Source organism: Pseudophryne corroboree, chromosome 4 (genome assembly GCF_028390025.1).
Source record: "Pseudophryne corroboree isolate aPseCor3 chromosome 4, aPseCor3.hap2, whole genome shotgun sequence".
Classification (NCBI taxonomy): Eukaryota; Metazoa; Chordata; class Amphibia; order Anura; family Myobatrachidae; genus Pseudophryne; species Pseudophryne corroboree.
The window spans coordinates 26,847,396-26,865,779 of record NC_086447.1 but is presented as its reverse complement, the minus strand read 5'-3'; the positions used below and the strand labels follow the sequence as shown (position 1 = coordinate 26,865,779).

General features: G+C 35.6%; 18 non-coding genes across 18 annotated transcripts; 17 read left to right on the top strand and 1 right to left on the bottom strand.

Moving 5' to 3' along the window:
- The first annotated feature begins 5,377 nt into the window (after positions 1–5,377).
- TRNAV-CAC (transfer RNA valine (anticodon CAC)) lies at positions 5,378–5,450 on the top strand. The gene has a single exon. It is a non-coding gene; the product is annotated as a tRNA-Val (tRNA).
- Positions 5,451–5,879: 429 nt separating this feature from the next.
- TRNAV-AAC (transfer RNA valine (anticodon AAC)) lies at positions 5,880–5,952 on the top strand. Its single transcript has one exon. It is a non-coding gene; the product is annotated as a tRNA-Val (tRNA).
- A 1,372-nt stretch (positions 5,953–7,324) lies between these two features.
- Positions 7,325–7,397, top strand: TRNAV-AAC (transfer RNA valine (anticodon AAC)). Its single transcript has one exon. It is a non-coding gene; the product is annotated as a tRNA-Val (tRNA).
- An 868-nt stretch (positions 7,398–8,265) lies between these two features.
- TRNAV-CAC (transfer RNA valine (anticodon CAC)) lies at positions 8,266–8,338 on the top strand. The gene has a single exon. It is a non-coding gene; the product is annotated as a tRNA-Val (tRNA).
- A 430-nt stretch (positions 8,339–8,768) lies between these two features.
- TRNAV-AAC (transfer RNA valine (anticodon AAC)) lies at positions 8,769–8,841 on the top strand. The gene has a single exon. It is a non-coding gene; the product is annotated as a tRNA-Val (tRNA).
- Positions 8,842–9,488: 647 nt separating this feature from the next.
- On the top strand, positions 9,489–9,561 carry TRNAV-AAC (transfer RNA valine (anticodon AAC)). The gene has a single exon. It is a non-coding gene; the product is annotated as a tRNA-Val (tRNA).
- An 868-nt stretch (positions 9,562–10,429) lies between these two features.
- TRNAV-CAC (transfer RNA valine (anticodon CAC)) lies at positions 10,430–10,502 on the top strand. Its single transcript has one exon. It is a non-coding gene; the product is annotated as a tRNA-Val (tRNA).
- A 430-nt stretch (positions 10,503–10,932) lies between these two features.
- TRNAV-AAC (transfer RNA valine (anticodon AAC)) lies at positions 10,933–11,005 on the top strand. Its single transcript has one exon. It is a non-coding gene; the product is annotated as a tRNA-Val (tRNA).
- An 869-nt stretch (positions 11,006–11,874) lies between these two features.
- Positions 11,875–11,947, top strand: TRNAV-CAC (transfer RNA valine (anticodon CAC)). The gene has a single exon. It is a non-coding gene; the product is annotated as a tRNA-Val (tRNA).
- Positions 11,948–12,376: 429 nt separating this feature from the next.
- Positions 12,377–12,449, top strand: TRNAV-AAC (transfer RNA valine (anticodon AAC)). The gene has a single exon. It is a non-coding gene; the product is annotated as a tRNA-Val (tRNA).
- Positions 12,450–12,929: 480 nt separating this feature from the next.
- On the bottom strand, positions 12,930–13,002 carry TRNAV-CAC (transfer RNA valine (anticodon CAC)). The gene has a single exon. It is a non-coding gene; the product is annotated as a tRNA-Val (tRNA).
- Positions 13,003–13,606: 604 nt separating this feature from the next.
- Positions 13,607–13,679, top strand: TRNAV-CAC (transfer RNA valine (anticodon CAC)). Its single transcript has one exon. It is a non-coding gene; the product is annotated as a tRNA-Val (tRNA).
- A 430-nt stretch (positions 13,680–14,109) lies between these two features.
- TRNAV-AAC (transfer RNA valine (anticodon AAC)) lies at positions 14,110–14,182 on the top strand. Its single transcript has one exon. It is a non-coding gene; the product is annotated as a tRNA-Val (tRNA).
- An 871-nt stretch (positions 14,183–15,053) lies between these two features.
- TRNAV-CAC (transfer RNA valine (anticodon CAC)) lies at positions 15,054–15,126 on the top strand. The gene has a single exon. It is a non-coding gene; the product is annotated as a tRNA-Val (tRNA).
- A 430-nt stretch (positions 15,127–15,556) lies between these two features.
- TRNAV-AAC (transfer RNA valine (anticodon AAC)) lies at positions 15,557–15,629 on the top strand. Its single transcript has one exon. It is a non-coding gene; the product is annotated as a tRNA-Val (tRNA).
- Positions 15,630–16,277: 648 nt separating this feature from the next.
- Positions 16,278–16,350, top strand: TRNAV-AAC (transfer RNA valine (anticodon AAC)). The gene has a single exon. It is a non-coding gene; the product is annotated as a tRNA-Val (tRNA).
- Positions 16,351–17,217: 867 nt separating this feature from the next.
- Positions 17,218–17,290, top strand: TRNAV-CAC (transfer RNA valine (anticodon CAC)). Its single transcript has one exon. It is a non-coding gene; the product is annotated as a tRNA-Val (tRNA).
- A 430-nt stretch (positions 17,291–17,720) lies between these two features.
- Positions 17,721–17,793, top strand: TRNAV-AAC (transfer RNA valine (anticodon AAC)). Its single transcript has one exon. It is a non-coding gene; the product is annotated as a tRNA-Val (tRNA).
- Positions 17,794–18,384: the final 591 nt, after the last annotated feature.

The window sequence follows — 18,384 nt, the reverse complement described above, 5'->3', positions numbered from 1 at the left end:
CATCACCGCCAGCGGGTGGGCTTGGAATTCTGAGCCTTTTCCTCGCACCCCCAGTTGCGGGAGAATGTGAAGGAGGAGATGTTGACAGGTCGCGTTCCGCTTGACTTGACAATTTTGTCACCAGCAGGTCTTTGAACCCCAGCAGGCTTGTGTCTGCCGGAAAGAGAGATCCAAGGTAGGTTTTAAATCTAGGATCGAGCACGGTGGCCAAAATGTAGTGCTCTGATTTCAACAGATTGACCACCCTTGAATCCTTGTTAAGCGAATTAAGGGCTCCATCCACAAGTCCCACATGCCTAGCGGAATCGCTCTGTGTTAGCTCCTCCTTCAATGTCTCCAGCTTCTTCTGCAAAAGCCTGATGAGGGTAATGACCTGACTCAGGCTGGCAGTGTCTGAACTGACTTCACGTGTGGCAAGTTCAAAAGGTTGCAGAACCTTGCACAACGTTGAAATCATTCTCCACTGCGCTTGAGACAGGTACATTCCACCTCCTATATCGTGCTCAATTGTATAGGCTTGAATGGCCTTTTGCTGCTCCTCCAACCTCTGAAGCATATATAGGGTTGAATTCCACCTCGTTACCACTTCTTGCTTCAGATGATGGCAGGGCAGGTTCAGGCGTTTTTGGTGGTGCTCCAGTCTTCTGTACGTGGTGCCTGTCCTCCGAAAGTGTCCCGCAATTCTTCTGGCCACCGACAGCATCTCTTGCACGCCCCTGTCGTTTTTTAAAAAATTCTGCACCACCAAATTCAAGGTATGTGCAAAACATGGGACGTGCTGGAATTTGCCCATATTTAATGCACACACAATATTGCTGGCGTTGTCCGATGCCACAAATCCACAGGAGAGTCCAATTGGGGTAAGCCATTCCGCGATGATCTTCCTCAGTTGCCGTAAGAGGTTTTCAGCTGTGTGCGTATTCTGGAAACCGGTGATACAAAGCGTAGCCTGCCTAGGAAAGAGTTGGCGTTTGCGAGATGCTGCTACTGGTGCCGCCGCTGCTGTTCTTGCGGCGGGCGTCCATACATCTACCCAGTGGGCTGTCACAGTCATATAGTCCTGACCCTGCCCTGCTCCACTTGTCCACATGTCCGTGGTTAAGTGGACATTGGGTACAACTGCATTTTTTAGGACACTGGTGAGTCTTTTTCTGACGTCCGTGTACATTCTCGGTATCGCCTGCCTAGAGAAGTGGAACCTAGATGGTATTTGGTAACGGGGGCACACTACCTCAACAAATTGTCTAGTTCCCTGTGAACTAACGGCTGATACCGGACGCACGTCTAACACCAACATAGTTGTCAAGGCCTCAGTTATCCGCTTTGCAACAGGATGACTGCTGTGATATTTCATCTTCCTCGCAAAGGACTGTTGGACAGTCAATTGCTTGGTGGAAGTAGTAAAAGTGGGCTTACGACTTCCCCTCTGGGATGACCATCGACTCCCAGCAGCAACAACAGCAGCGCCAGCAGCAGTAGGCGTTACACGCAAGGATGCATCGGAGGAATCCCAGGCAGGAGAGGACTCGTCAGAATTGCCAGTGACATGGCCTGCAGGACTATTGGCATTCCTGGGGAAGGAGGAAATTGACACTGAGGGAGTTGGTGGGGTGGTTTGCGTGAGCTTGGTTACAAGAGGAAGGGATTTACTGGTCAGTGGACTGCTTCTGCTGTCGCCCAAAGTTTTTGAACTTGTCACTGACTTATTATGAATGCGCTGCAGGTGACGTATAAGGGAGGATGTTCCGAGGTGGTTAACATCCTTACCCCTACTTATTACAGCTTGACAAAGGCAACACACGGCTTGACAAATGTTGTCCGCATTTCTGGTGAAATACTTCCACACCGAAGAGCTGATTTTTTTTGGTATTTTCACCAGGCATGTCAACGGCCCTATTCCTCCCACGGACAACAGGTGTCTCCCCGGGTGCCTGACTTAAACAAACCACCTCACCATCAGAATCCTCCTGGTCAATTTCCTCCCCAGCGCCAGCAACACCCATATCCTCCTCATCCTGGTGTACTTCAACACTGACATCTTCAATCTGACTATCAGGAACTGGACTGTGGGTGCTCCTTCCAGCACTTGCAGGGGGCGTGCAAATGGTGGAAGGCACATGCTCTTCACGTCCAGTGTTGGGAAGGTCAGGCATCGCAAACGACACAATTGGACTCTCCTTGTGGATTTGGGATTTCGAAGAACGCACAGTTCTTTGCGGTGCTTTTGCCAGCTTGAGTCTTTTCATTTTTCTAGCGAGAGGCTGAGTGCTTCCATCCTCATGTGAAGCTGAACCACTAGCCATGAACATAGGCCAGGGCCTCAGCCGTTCCTTGCCACTCCGTGTGGTAAATGGCATATTGGCAAGTTTACGCTTCTCCTCCGACAATTTTATTTTAGATTTTGGAGTCCTTTTTTTACTGATATTTGGTGTTTTGGATTTTACATGCTCTGTACTATGACATTGGGCATCGGCCTTGGCAGACGACGTTGCTGGCATTTCATCGTCTCGGCCATGACTAGTGGCAGCAGCTTCAGCACAAGGTGGAAGTGGATCTTGATCTTTCCCTAATTTTGGAACCTCAACATTTTTGTTCTCCATATTTTAATAGGCACAACTAAAAGGCACCTCAGGTAAACAATGGAGATGGATGGATACTAGTATACTTATGGATGGACCAGCGACTGCCGACACAGAGGTAGCTACAGCCGTGGACTACCGTACTGTGTCTGCTGCTAATATAGACTGGATGATAATGAGATGAAATTAATATATATATATATATATATATAATATCACTAGTACTGCAGCCGGACAGGTATATATATTTATTATATAATGACTGATGACGGACCTGCTGGACACTGTCAGCTCAGCAGCACCGCAGACTGCTACAGTAAGCTACTATAGTAGTATGTATCAAGAAGAAAGAAAAAAAAAAACACGGGTAGGTGGTATACAATTATGGATGGACCAGCGACTGCCGACACAGAGGTAGCTACAGCCATGGACTACCGTACTGTGTCTGCTGCTAATATAGACTGGATGATAATGAGATGAAATTAATATATATATATAATATCACTAGTACTGCAGCCGGACAGGTATATATATTTATTATGTAATGACTAATGACGGACCTGCTGGACACTGTCAGCTCAGCAGCACCGCAGACTGCTACAGTAAGCTACTATAGTAGTATGTATCAAGAAGAAAAAAAAAAACACGGGTAGGTGGTATACAATTATGGATGGACCAGTGACTGCCGACACAGAGGTAGCTACAGCCATGGACTACCGTACTGTGTCTGCTGCTAATATAGACTGGATGATAATGAGATGAAATTAATATATATATATATATATATATAATATCACTAGTACTGCAGCCGGACAGGTATATACATTTATTATGTAATGACTGATGACGGACCTGCTGGACACTGTCAGCTCAGCAGCACCGCAGACTGCTACAGTAAGCTACTATAGTAGTATGTATCAAGAAGAAAGAAAAAAAAACACGGGTAGGTGGTATACAATTATGGATGGACCAGCGACTGCCGACACAGAGGTAGCTACAGCCGTGGACTACTGTACTGTGTCTGCTGCTAATATAGACTGGATGATAATGAGATGAAATTAATATATATATATAATATCACTAGTACTGCAGCCGGACAGGTATATATATTTATTATGTAATGACTGATGACGGACCTGCTGGACACTGTCAGCTCAGCAGCACCGCAGACTGCTACAGTAAGCTACTATAGTAGTATGTATCAAGAAGAAAGAAAAAAAAAAACACGGGTAGGTGGTATACAATTATGGATGGACCAGCGACTGCCGACACAGAGGTAGCTACAGCCGTGGACTACCGTACTGTGTCTGCTGCTAATATAGACTGGATGATAATGAGATGAAATTAATATATATATATATATATATAATATCACTAGTACTGCAGCCGGACAGGTATATATATTTATTATGTAATGACTGATGACGGACCTGCTGGACACTGTCAGCTCAGCAGCACTGCAGACTGCTACAGTAAGCTACTATAGTAGTATGTATAAAGAAGAAGAAAGAAAAAAAAAACGGGTAGGTGGTATACAATATTATATATATATTATATACAATTATATATATATATATTAAACTGGTGGTGATTATTAAACTGGTGGTCAGGTCACTGGTCACACTATCAGCAACTTGCAAGTAGTACTCCTAAGCAGACAATCACAATATATATTATACTGGTGGTCAGTGTGGTCACAATGGCAGTGTGGCACTCTGGCAGCAAAAGTGTGCACTGTACGTTATATGTACTCCTGAGTCCTGCTCTCAGACTCTAACTGCTCCCCACTGTCAGTGTCTCCCCCACAAGTCAGATATACATTATACAGTCACACTATCTATCTATCACTTCAGCAAGTAGTAGTACTCCTCCTAATGCTCCCCAAAATTACTACTGTGTCTCTCTCTACTCTAGTCTCACTCTCTTCTCTATAAACGGAGAGGACGCCAGCCACGTCCTCTCCCTATGAATCTCAATGCACGTGTGAAAATGGCGGCGACGCGCGGCTCCTTATATAGAATCCGAGTCTCGCGATAGAATACGAGCCTCGCGAGAATCCGACAGCGGGATGATGACGTTCGGGCGCGCTCGGGTTAACCGAGCAAGGCGGGAAGATCCGAGTCGCTCGGACCCGTGTAAAAAAACATGAAGTTCGGGCGGGTTCGGTTTCCGAGGAACCGAACCCGCTCATCTCTACTATTTACTGTTGCATTGCTTAATGAAAAAGCAAGCAAAAAATCATATTGCAGAATATCAAAAGTCAATTTCCCTTCTACCATGCATATTGGATGGTGTTGCATTCATGAAGTACCTGTAGTGTAGTATTATTCACATTTAGCCAATATGCATAAGGTTCCCCTTCAAAATTGGTCAGAAATACATTAAAAATAGATTTTTTTATTAAATACAATGATCAGAACTATTAATAAGTGAATGTGTCCTCTTGAAATGCAAAGTGGAAAAAATAGCATAGAAATTATTAGAAAATAGAAAAATAAGTTTAGAAAAAGAAATTCTAAGAAAACGGTTTGCCAATGGTACTTCCCGACTCCATAGTGATGAGATCTTCAAAAGTCAGTTTCTGTATTGTAGTGGTTATCACATTCACCTAAAACACAAAAGGTCCCCAGTTCGAAACTGTGCAGAAATATGCTGTTATCTTTAGAATTTTAAAACAAGGGATTTTTGGTTGAAATGCCAAATAAAAATGCAATCATATAAAAAGTTTATTTCAGAATGCCATAATGTATGTCAAAGATCATTTTTTATTGGATGGCGGGAGATGTTGTTTACATGTAGTTTCTGTAGTGTAGTGGTTATCTCGTTTGCCTCACACGCGAAAGGTTCCCAGTTCGAAACTGGGCAGAAACATATTTTGTTACCTAAACACTTTGAATTCAATAATTTATATTTTGATAACTATCTACTGTTGCATTGCTCAATGAAAAAGCAAGCAAAGATCATATTGCAGAATATCAAAAGTCAATTTCCCTTCTACCATGCATATTGGATGGTGTTGCATTCATGAAGTACCTGTAGTGTAGAGTTATTCACATTTACCCAATATGCATAAGGTCCCCCTTCAAAATTGGTCAGAAATACATTAAAAAAAGATTTTTTTAGTAAATACAATGATCAGAATTGATAATAAGTGAATGTGTCCTCTTGAAAAGCAAAGTGGAAAAATAGCATCAAAATTATTAGAAAATAGGAAAAAACTTTAGAAAAAATTATATTTCTAAGAAAAGCATGTGTCATTTGTACTTCCAGACTAGATAGTGATGGGATTCACGATCGTCAGTTTCTGTAGTGTAGTGGTTATCACGTTCTCCTAACATGCGAAAGGTCCCCAGTTCGAAACTGGGCAGAAACAATCTTTTAGCTTTAGAATTTTAAAACAATTAATTTTTGGGTAAAATGCTCAATAAAAATACAATCAGATAAAAAGTTTATTTTAGCATGCCATACTGAATGTCAATGATCATTTTTTATTGGATGATGGTCGCAAATTTTTCATGTAGTATCTGTAGTGTAGTGATTTCATGTTTGCCCCATACGTGAAAGGTCCCCAGTTCGGAATTGGCAGAAACATATTTTGTTACCTAAACACTTTGAATTCAATAATTTATATTTTGATAACTATATACTGTTGCATTGCTCAATGAAAATGCAAGCAAAAAATCATATTGCAGAATATCAAAAGTTAATTTCCCTTCTACCATGCATATTGGATGGTGTTGCATTCATGAAGTACCTGTAGTGTAGTATTATTCACATTTAGCCAATATGCATAAGGTTCCCCTTCAAAATTGGTCAGAAATACATTAAAAATAGATTTTTTTTATTAAATACAATGATCAGAACTATTAATAAGTGAATGTGTCCTCTTGAAATGCAAAGTGGAAAAAATAGCATGGAAATTATTAGAAAATAGAAAAATAAGTTTAGAAAAAAAATTCTAAGAAAACGGTTTGCCAATGGTACTTCCCGACTCCATAGTGATGAGAACTTCAAAAGTCCGTTTCTGTATTGTAGTGGTTATCACATTCGCCTAAAACACAAAAGGTCACCAGTTCGAAACTGGGCAGAAATATGCTGTTATCTTTAGAATTTTAAAACAAGGGATTTTTGGTTGAAATGCCAAATAAAAATGCAATCATATAAAAAGTTTATTTCAGAATGCCATAATGTATGTTAAAGATAATTGTTTATTGGATGGCGGGAGATGCTGTTTCCATGTAGTTTCTGCAGTGTAGTGCTTATCACGTTCGCCTCACACGCGAAAAGTCCCCAGTTCGAAACTGGGCAGAAACATATTTTGTTACCTAAACACTTTGAATTCAATAATTTATATTTTGATAACTATCTACTGTTGCATTGCTCAATGAAAAAGCAAGCAAAAAATCATATTGCAGAATATCAAAAGTCAATTTCCCTTCTACCATGCATATTGGATGGTGTTGCATTCATGAAGTACCTGTAGTGTAGAGTTATTCACATTTACCCAATATGCATAAGGTCCCCCTTCAAAATTGATCAGAAATACATTAAAAAAATATTTTTTTTAGTAAATACAATGATCAGAATTGATAATAAGTGAATGTGTCCTCTTGAAATGCAAAGTGGAAAAATAGCGTCAAAATTATTAGAAAATAGGAAAAAAGTTTAGAAAAAATTATATTTCTAAGAAAAGCATGTGTCATTTGTACTTCCAGACTAGATAGTGATGGAATCCATGAGAGTCAGTTTCTGTAGTGTAGTGGTTATCACGTTTGCCTAACAAGCGAAAGGTCCCCAGTTCGAAACTGGGCAGAAACAATCTTTTAGCTTTAGAATTTTAAAACAATGATTTTTTGGGTAAAATGCTCAATAAAAATACAATCAGATAAAAAGTTTATTTTAGCATGCCATACTGAATGTCAAAGATCATTTTTTATTGGATGATGGTCGCAAATTTTTCATGTCGTATCTGTAGTGTAGTGATTTCATGTTTGCCTCACACGTGAAAGGTCCCCAGTTCGAAATTGGCAGAAACATATTTTGTTACCTAAACACTTTGAATTCAATAATTTATATTTTGATAACTATTTACTATTGCATTGCTTAATGAAAAAGCAAGCAAAAAATCATATTGCAGAATATCAAAAGTCAATTTCCCTTCTACCATGCATATTGGATGGAGTTGCATTCATGAAGTACCTGTAGTGTAGTATTATTCACATTTAGCCAGTATGCATAAGGTTCCCCTTCAAAATTGGTCAGAAATACATTAAAAATAGATTTTTTTATTAAATACAATGATCAGAACTATTAATAAGTGAATGTGTCCTTTTGAAATGCAAAGTGGAAAAAATAGCATAGAAATTATTAGAAAATAGAAAAATAAGTTTAGAAATGTTTTTTCTAAGAAAACGGTTTGCCAATGGTACTTCCCGACTCCATAGTGATGAGATATTCAAAAGTCAGTTTCTGTATTATAGTGGTTATCACATTCGCCTAAAACACAAAAGGTCCCCAGTTCGAAACTGGGCAGAAATATGCTGTTATCTTTAGAATTTTAAAGCAAGGGATTTTTGGTTGAAATGCCAAATAAAAATGCAATCATATAAAAAGTTAATTTCAGAATGCCATAATGTATGTCAAAGATCATTTTTTATTGGATGGCGGGAGATACTGTTACCATGTAGTTTCTGTAGTGTAGTGGTTATCACGTTCGCCTCACACGCGAAAGGTCCCCAGTTCGAAACTGGGCAGAAATATATTTTGTTACCTAAACACTTTGAATTCAATAATTTACATTTTGATAACTATCTACTGTTGCATTGCTCAATGAAAAAGCAAGCAAAAATCATATTGAAGAATATCAAAAGTCAATTTCCCTTCTACCATGCATATTGGATGGTGTTGCATTCATGAAGTACCTGTAGTGTAGAGTTATTCACATTTACCCAATATGCATAAGGTCCCCCTTCAAAATTGGTCAGAAATACATTAAAAAAAGATTTTTTTAGTAAATACAATGATCAGAATTGATAATAAGTGAATGTGTCCTCTTGAAAAGCAAAGTGGAAAAATAGCGTCAAAATTATTAGAAAATAGGAAAAAAAGTTTAGAAAAAATTATATTTCTAAGAAAAGCATGTGTCATTTGTACTTCCAGACTAGATAGTGATGGAATCCATGAGAGTCAGTTTCTGTAGTGTAGTGGTTATCACGTTCGCCTAACACGCGAAAGGTCCCTAGTTCGAAACTAGGCAGAAACAATCTTTTAGCTTTAGAATTTTAAAACAATGATTTTTTGGGTTAAATGCTCAATAAAAATACAATCAGATAAAAAGTTTATTTTAGCATGCCGTACTGAATGTCAAAGATCATTTTTTATTGGATGATGGTCGCAACTTTTTCATGTAGTATCTGTAGTGTAGTGATTTCATGTTTGCCTCACACGTGAAAGGTCCCCAGTTCGAAATTGGCAGAAACATATTTTGTTACCTAAACACTTTGAATTCAATAATTTATATTTTAATAACTATCTACTGTTGCATTGCACAATGAAAAAGCAAGCAAAAATCATATTGCAGAATATCAAAAGTTAATTTCCCTTCTACCATGCATATTGGATGGTGTGGCATTCATGAAGTACCTGTAGTGTAGAGTTATTCACATTTACCCAATATGCATAAGGTCCCCCTTCAAAATTGGTCAGAAATACATTAAAAAAAGATTTTTTTAGTAAATACAATGATCAGAATTGATAATAAGTGAATGTGTCCTCTTGAAATGCAAAGTGGAAAAATAGCGTCAAAATAATTAGAAAATAGGAAAAAAAGTTTAGAAAAAATATATTTCTAAGAAAAGCATGTGTCATTTGTACTTCCAGACTAGATAGGGATGTGATACACGAGAGTCAGTTTCTGTAGTGTAGTGGTTATCACGTTCGCCTAACACGCAAAAGGTCCCCAGTTCGAAACTGGGCAGAAACAATCTTTTAGCTTTAGAATTTTAAAACAATGAATTTTTGGGTAAAATGCTCAATAAAAATACAATCAGATAAAAAGTTTATTTTAGCATGCCATACTGAATGTCAAAGATCATTTTTTATTGGATGATGGTCGCAAATTTTTCATGTAGTATCTGTAGTGTAGTGATTTCATGTTTGCCTCACACATGAAAGGTCCCCAGTTCGAAATTGGCAGAAACATATTTTGTTACCTAAACACTTTGAATTCAATAATTTATATTTTGATAACTATATACTGTTGCATTGCTCAATGAAAAAGCAAGCAAAAAATCATATTGCAGAATATCAAAAGTCAATTTCCCTTCTACCATGCATATTGGATGGTGTTGCATTCATGAAGTACCTGTAGTGTAGTATTATTCACATTTAGCCAATATGCATAAGGTCCCCCTTTAAAATTGGTCAGAAATACATTAAAAATAGATTTTTTTATTAAATACAATGATCAGAACTGTTAATAAGTGAATGTGTCCTCTTGAAATGCAAAGTGGAAAAAATAGCATAGAAATTATTAGAAAATAGAAAAATAAGTTTAGAAAAAAAAATTCTAAGAAAACGGTTTGCCAATGGTACTTCCCGACTCCATAGTGATGAGATCTTCAAAAGTCAGTTTCTGTATTGTAGTGGTTATCACATTCGCCTAAAACACAAAAGGTCCCCAGTTCGAAACTGGGCAGAAATATGCTGTTATCTTTAGAATTTTAAAACAAGGGATTTTTGGTTGCAATGCCAAATAAAAATGCAATCATATAAAAAGTTTATTTCAGAATGCCATAATGTATGTCAAAGATCATTTTTTATTGGATGGCGGGAGATGCTGTTTCCATGTAGTTTCTGTAGTGTAGTGGTTATCACGTTTGCCTCACACGCGAAAGGTCCCCAGTTCGAAACTGGGCAGAAACATATTTTGTTACCTAAATACTTTGAATTCAATAATTTATATTTTGATAACTATCTACTGTTGCATTGCTCAATGAAAAAGCAAGCAAAAATCATATTGCAGAATATCAAAAGTCAATTTCCCTTCTACCATGCATATTGGATGGTGTTGCATTCATGAAGTACCTGTAGTGTAGAGTTATTCACATTTACCCAATATGCATAAGGTTCCCCTTCAAAATTGGTCAGAAATACATTAAAAAAAGATTTTTTTAGTAAATACAATGATCAGAATTGATAATAAGTGAATGTGTCCTCTTGAAATGCAAAGTGGAAAAATAGCATCAAAATTATTAGAAAATAGGAAAAAAAGTTTAGAAAAAATTATATTTCTAAGAAAAGCATGTGCCATTTGTACTTCCAGACTAGATAGGGATGTGATACACGAGAGTCAGTTTCTGTAGTGTAGTGGTTATCACGTTCGCCTAACACGCGAAAGGTCTCCAGTTCGAAACTGGGTAGAAACAATATTTTAGCTTTAGAATTTTAAAACAATGAAAATTTGGGTAAAATGCTCAATAAAAATACAATCAGATAAAAAGTTTATTTTAGCATGCCATACTGAATGTCAAAGTTCATTTTTTATTGGATGATGGTCGCAAATTTTTCATGTAGTATCTGTAGTGTAGTGATTTCATGTTTGCCTCACACGTGAAAGGTCCCCAGTTCGAAATTGGCAGAAACATATTTTGTTACCTAAACACTTTGAATTCAATAATTTATATTTTGATAACTATATACTGTTGCATTGCTCAATGAAAAAGCAAGCAAAAAATCATATTGTAGAATATCAAAAGTCAATTTCCCTTCTACCATGCATATTGGATGGTGTTGCATTCATGAAGTACCTGTAGTGTAGTATTATTCACATTTAGCCAATATGCATAAGGTTCCCCTACAAAATTGGTCAGAAATACATTAAAAATAGATTTTTTTTATTAAATACAATGATCAGAACTATTAATAAGTGAATGTGTCCTCTTGAAATGCAAAGTGGAAAAAATAGCATAGAAATTATTAGAAAATAGAAAAATAAGTTTAGAAAAAAAAATTCTATGAAAACGGTTTGCCAATGGTACTTCCCGACTCCATAGTGATGAGATCTTCAAAAGTCAGTTTCTGTATTGTAGTGATTATCACATTCGCCTAAAACCCAAAAGGTCCCCAGTTCGAAACTAGGCAGAAATATGCTGTTATCTTTAGAATTTTAAAACAAGGGATTTTTGGTTGAAATGCCAAATAAAAATGCAATCATATAAAAAGTTTATTTCAGAATGCCATAATGTATGTCAAAGATAATTTTTTATTGGATGGCGGGAGATGCTGTTTACATGTAGTTTCTGTAGTGTAGTGGTTATCACGTTTGCCTCACACGCGCAAGGTCCCCAGTTCGAAACTGGGCAGAAACATATTTTGTTACCTAAACACTTTGAATTCAATCATTTATATTTTGATAACTATCTACTGTTGCATTGCTCAATGAAAAAGCAAGCAAAAATCATACTGCAGAATATCAAAAGTCAATTTCCCTTCTACCATGCATATTGGATGGTGCTGCATTCATGAAGTACCTGTAGTGTAGAGTTATTCACATTTACCCAATATGCATAAGGTCCCCCTTCAAAATTGGTCAGAAATACATTAAAAAAATATTTTTTTTAGTAAATACAATGATCAGAATTGATAATAAGTGAATGTGTCCTCTTGAAATGCAAAGTGGAAAAATAGCGTCAAAATTATTAGAAAATAGGAAAAAAAGTTTAGAAAAAATTATATTTCTAAGAAAAGCATGTCATTTGTACTTCCAGACTAGATAGTGATGGGATACACGAGAGTCAGTTTCTGTAGTGTAGTGGTTATCACATTCGCCTAACATGCCAAAGGTCCCCAGTTCGAAACTCGGCAGAAACAATCTTTTAGCTTTAGAATTTTAAAACAATGAATTTTTGGGTAAAATGCTCAATAAAAATACAATCAGATAAAAAGTTTATTTTAGCATGCCATACTGAATGTCAAAGATCATTTTTTATTGGATGATGGTCGCAAATTTTTCATGTAGTATCTGTAGTGTAGTTATTTCATGTTTGCCTCACACGTGAAAGGTCCCCAGTTCGAAATTGGCAGAAACATATTTTGTTACCTAAACACTTTGAATTCAATAATTTATATTTTGATAAATATATACTGTTGCATTGCTCAATGAAAAAGCAAGCAAAAAATCATATTGCAGAATATCATGAATGCAGCACCATCCAATATGCATGGTAGAAGGGAAATTGACTTTTGATATTCTGCAGTATGATTTTTGCTTGCTTTTTCATTAAACAATGCAACAGTAGATAGTTATCAAAATATAAATGATTGAATTCAAAGTGTTTAGGTAACAAAATATGTTTCTGCCCAGTTTCGAACTGGGGACCTTTCGCGTGTGAGGCGAACGTGATAACCACTACACTACAGAAACTATATACTGTTGCATTGCTCAATGAAAAAGCAAGCAAAAAATCATATTGCAGAATATCAAAAGTCAATTTCCCTTCTACCATGCATATTGGATGGTGTTGCATTCATGAAGTACCTGTAGTGTAGTAGTATTATTCACATTTAGCCAATATGCATAAGGTTCCCCTTCAAAATTGGTCAGAAATACATTAAAAATAGATTTTTTTATTAAATACAATGATCAGAACTATTAATAAGTGAATGTGTCCTCTTGAAATGCAAAGTGGAAAAAATAGCATAGAAATTATTAGAAAATAGAAAAATAAGTTTAGAAAAACAAATTCTAAGAAAACGGTTTGCCAATGGTACTTCCCGACTCCATAGTGATGAGATCTTCAAAAGTCAGTTTCAGTATTGTAGTGGTTATCACATTCGCCTAAACCACAAAAGGTCCCCAGTTCGAAACTGGGCAGAAATATGCTGTTATCTTTAGAATTTTAAAACAAGGGATTTTTGGTTGAAATGCCAAATAAAAATGCAATCATATAAAAAGTTTATTTCAGAATGCCATAATGTATGTCAAAGATAATTTTTTATTGGATGGCGGGAGATGCTGTTTCCATGTAGTTTCTGTAGTGTAGTGGTTATCACGTTCGCCTCACATGCGAAAGGTCCCCAGTTCGAAACTGGGCAGAAACATATTTTGTTACCTAAACACTTTGAATTCAATCATTTATATTTTGATAACTATCTACTGTTGCATTGCTCAATGAAAAAGCAAGCAAAAATCATATTGCAGAATATCAAAAGTCAATTTCCCTTCTACCATGCATATTGGATGGTGCTGCATTCATGAAGTACCTGTAGTGTAGAGTTATTCACATTTACCCAATATGCATAAGGTCCCCCTTCAAAATTGGTCAGAAATACATTAAAAAAAGATTTTTTTAGTAAATACAATGATCAGAATTGATAATAAGTGAATGTGTCCTCTTGAAAAGCAAAGTGGAAAAATAGCGTCAAAATTATTAGAAAATAGGAAAAAAAGTTTAGAAAAAATTATATTTCTAAGAAAAGCATGTGTCATTTGTACTTCCAGACTAGATAGTGATGGGATACACGAGAGTCAGTTTCTGTAGTGTAGTGGTTATCACGTTCGCCTAACACGCGAAAGGTCCCCAGTTCGAAACTGGGCGGAAATAATCTTTTAGCTTTAGAATTTTAAAACAATGAATTTTTGGGTAAAATGCTCAATAAAAATACAATCAGATAAAAAGTTTATTTTAGCATGCCATACTGAATGTCAAAGATCATTTTTTATTGGATGATGGTCGCAAATTTTTCATGTAGTATCTGTAGTGTAGGGATTTCATGTTTGCCTAACACGTGAAAGGTCCCCAGTTCGAAATTGGCAGAAACATAGTTTGTTACCTAAACACTTTGAATTCAATAATTTATATTTTGATAAATATATACTGTTGCATTGCTCAATGAAAAAGCAAGCAAAAAATCATATTGCAGAATATCAAAAGTCAATTTCCCTTCTACCATGCATATTGGATGGTGTTGCATTCATGAAGTACCTGTAGTGTAGTAGTATTATTCACATTTAGCCAATATGCATAAGGTTCCCCTTCAAAATTGGTCAGAAATACATTAAAAATAGATTTTTTTATTAAATACAATGATCAGAACTATTAATAAGTGAATGTGTCCTCTTGAAATGCAAAGTGGAAAAAATAGCATAGAAATTATTAGAAAATAGAAAAATAAGTTTAGAAAAACAAATTCTAAGAAAACGGTTTGCCAATGGTACTTCCCGACTCCATAGTGATGAGATCTTCAAAAGTCAGTTTCTGTATTGTAGTGGTTATCACATTCGCCTAAAACACAAAAGGTCCCCAGTTCGAAACTGGGCAGAAATATGCTGTTATCTTTAGAATTTTAAAACAAGGGATTTTTGGTTGAAATGCCAAATAAAAATGCAATCATATAAAAAGTTTATTTCAGAATGCCATAATGTATGTCAAAGATAATTTTTTATTGGATGGCGGGAGAAGCTGTTTCCATGTAGTTTCTGTAGTGTAGTGGTTATCACGTTCGCCTCACACGCAAAAGGTCCCCAGTTCGAAACTGGGCAGAAACATATTTTGTTACCTAAACACTTTGAATTCAATCATTTATATTTTGATAACTATCTACTGTTGCATTGCTCAATGAAAAAGCAAGCAAAAATCATATTGCAGAATATCAAAAGTCAATTTCCCTTCTACCATGCATATTGGATGGTGCTGCATTCATGAAGTACCTGTAGTGTAGAGTTATTCACATTTACCCAATATGCATAAGGTCCCCCTTCAAAATTGGTCAGAAATACATTAAAAAAAGATTTTTTTAGTAGATACAATGATCAGAATTGATAATAAGTGAATGTGTCCTCTTGAAAAGCAAAGTGGAAAAATAGCGTCAAAATTATTAAAAAATAGGAAAAAAAGTTTAGAAAAAATTATATTTCTAAGAAAAGCATGTGTCATTTGTACTTGCAGACAAGATAGTGATGGGATACACGAGAGTCAGTTTCTGTAGTGTAGTGGTTATCACGTTCGCCTAACACACGAAAGGTCCCCAGTTCAAAACTGGGCAGAAACAATCTTTTAGATTTAGAATTTTAAAACAATGAATTTTTGGGTAAAATGCTCAATAAAAATACAATCAAATAAAAAGTTTATTTTAGCATGCCATACTGAATGTCAAAGATCATTTTTTATTGGATGATGGTCGCAAATTTTTCATGTAGTATCTGTAGTGTAGTGATTTCATGTTTGCCTAACACGTGAAAGGTCCCCAGTTCGAAATTGGCAGAAACATATTTTGTTACCTAAACACTTTGAATTCAATAATTTATATTTTGATAAATATATACTGTTGCATTGCTCAATAAAAAAGCAAGCAAAAAATCATATTGCAGAATATCAAAAGTCAATTTCCCTTCTACCATGCATATTGGATGGTGTTGCATTCATGAAATACCTGTAGTGTAGAGTTATTCACACTTACCCAATATGCATAAGGTCCCCCTTCAAAATTGGTCAGAAATACATTAAAAAAAGATTTTTTTAGTAAATACAATGATCAGAATTGATAATAAGTGAATGTGTCCTCTTGAAATGCAAAGTGGAAAAATAGCGTCAAAATTATTAGAAAATAGGAAAAAAGTTTAGAAAAAATTATATTTCTAAGAAAAGCATGTGTCATTTGTACTTCCAGACTAGATAGGGATGTGATACACGAGAGTCAGTTTCTGTAGTGTAGTGGTTATCACGTTCGCTAAACACGCGAAAGGTCCCCAGTTCGAAACTGGGCAGAAACAATCTTTTAGCTTTAGAATTTTAAAACAATGAATTTTTGGGTGAAATGCTCAATAAAAATACAATCAGATAAAAAGAATATTTTAGCATGCCATACTGAATGTCAAAGATAATTTTTTATTGGAAGATGGTCGCAAATTTATCATGTAGTATCTGTAGTGTAGTGATTTCATGTTTGCCTCACACGTGAAAGGTCCCCAGTTCGAAATTGGCAGAAACATATTTTGTTACCTAAACACTTTGTATTCAATAATTTATATTTTGATAACTATCTACTGTTGCATTGCTCAATGAAAAAGCAAGCAAAAATCATATTGCAGAATATAAAAAGTCAATTTCCCTTCTACCATGCATATTGGATGGTGTTGCATTCATGAAGTACCTGTAGTGTAGTATTATTCACATTTACCCAATATGCATAAGGTCCCCCTTCAAAATTGGTCAGAAATACATTAAAAATAGATTTTTTTATTAAATACAATGATCAGAACTATTAATAAGTGAATGTGTCCTCTTGAAATGCAAAGTGGAAAAAATAGCATAGAAATTATTAGAAAATAGAAAAATAAGTTTAGAAAAAAAAATTCTTAGAAAACGGTTTGCCAATGGTACTTCCTGAATCCATAGTGATGAGATCTTCAAAAGTCAGTTTCTGTATTGTAGTGGTTATCACATTCGCCTAAAACACAAAAGGTCCCCAGTTCGAAACTGGGCAGAAATATGCTGTTATCTTTAGAATTTTAAAACAAGGGATTTTTGGTTGAAATGCCAAATAAAAATGCAATCATATAAAAAGTGTATTTCAGAATGCCATAATGTATGTCAAAGATCATTTTTTATTGGATGGCGGGAGATGTAGTTTCCACGTAGTTTCTGTAGTGTAGTGGTTATCACGTTCGCCTCACACGCGAAAGGTCCCCAGTTCGAAACTGGGCAAAAACATATTTTGTTACCTAAACACTTTGAATTCAATCATTTATATTTTGATAACTATCTACTGTTGCATTGCTCAATGAAAAACCAAGCAAAAATCATATTGCAGAATATCAAAAGTCAATTTCCCTTCTACCATGCATATTGGATGGTGTTGCATTCATGAAGTACCTGTAGTGTAGAGTTATTCACATTTACCCAATATGCATAAGGTCCCCCTTCAAAATTGGTCAGAAATACATTAAAAAAAGATTTTTTTAGTAAATACAATGATCAGAATTGATAATAAGTGAATGTGTCATCTTGAAATGCAAAGTGGAAAAATAGCGTCAAAATTATTAGAAAATAGGAAAAAAAGTTTAGAAAAAATTATATTTCTAAGAAAAGCATGTGTCATTTGTACTTCCAGACTAGATAGTGATGGGATACACGAGAGTCAGTTTCTGTAGTGTAGTGGTTATCACGTTCGCCTAACACGCGAAAGGTCCCCAGTTCGAAACTTGGCAGAAACAATCTTTTAGCTTTAGAATTTTAAAACAATGAATTTTTGGGTAAAATGCTCAATAAAAATACAATCAGATAAAAAGTTTATTTTAGCATGCCATACTGAATGTCAAAGATCATTTTTTATTGGATGATGGTCGCAAATTTTTCATGTAGTATCTGTAGTGTAGTGATTTCATGTTTGCCTAACACGTGAAAGGTCCCCAGTTCGAAATTGGCAGAAACATATTTTGTTACCTAAACACTTTGAATTCAATAATTTATATTTTGATAAATATATACTGTTGCATTGCTCAATGAAAAAGCAAGCAAAAAATCATATTGCAGAATATCAAAAGTCAATTTCCCTTCTACCATGCATATTGGATGGTGTTGCATTCATGAAGTACCTGTAGTGTAGTATTATTCACATTTAGCCAATATGCATAAGGTTCCCCTTCAAAATTGGTCAGAAATACATTAAAAATAGATTTTTTTATTAAATACAATGATCAGAACTATTAATAAGTGAATGTGTCCTCTTGAAATGCAAAGTGGAAAAAATAGCATAGAAATTATTAGAAAATAGAAAAATAAGTTTAGAAAAAAAAATTCTATGA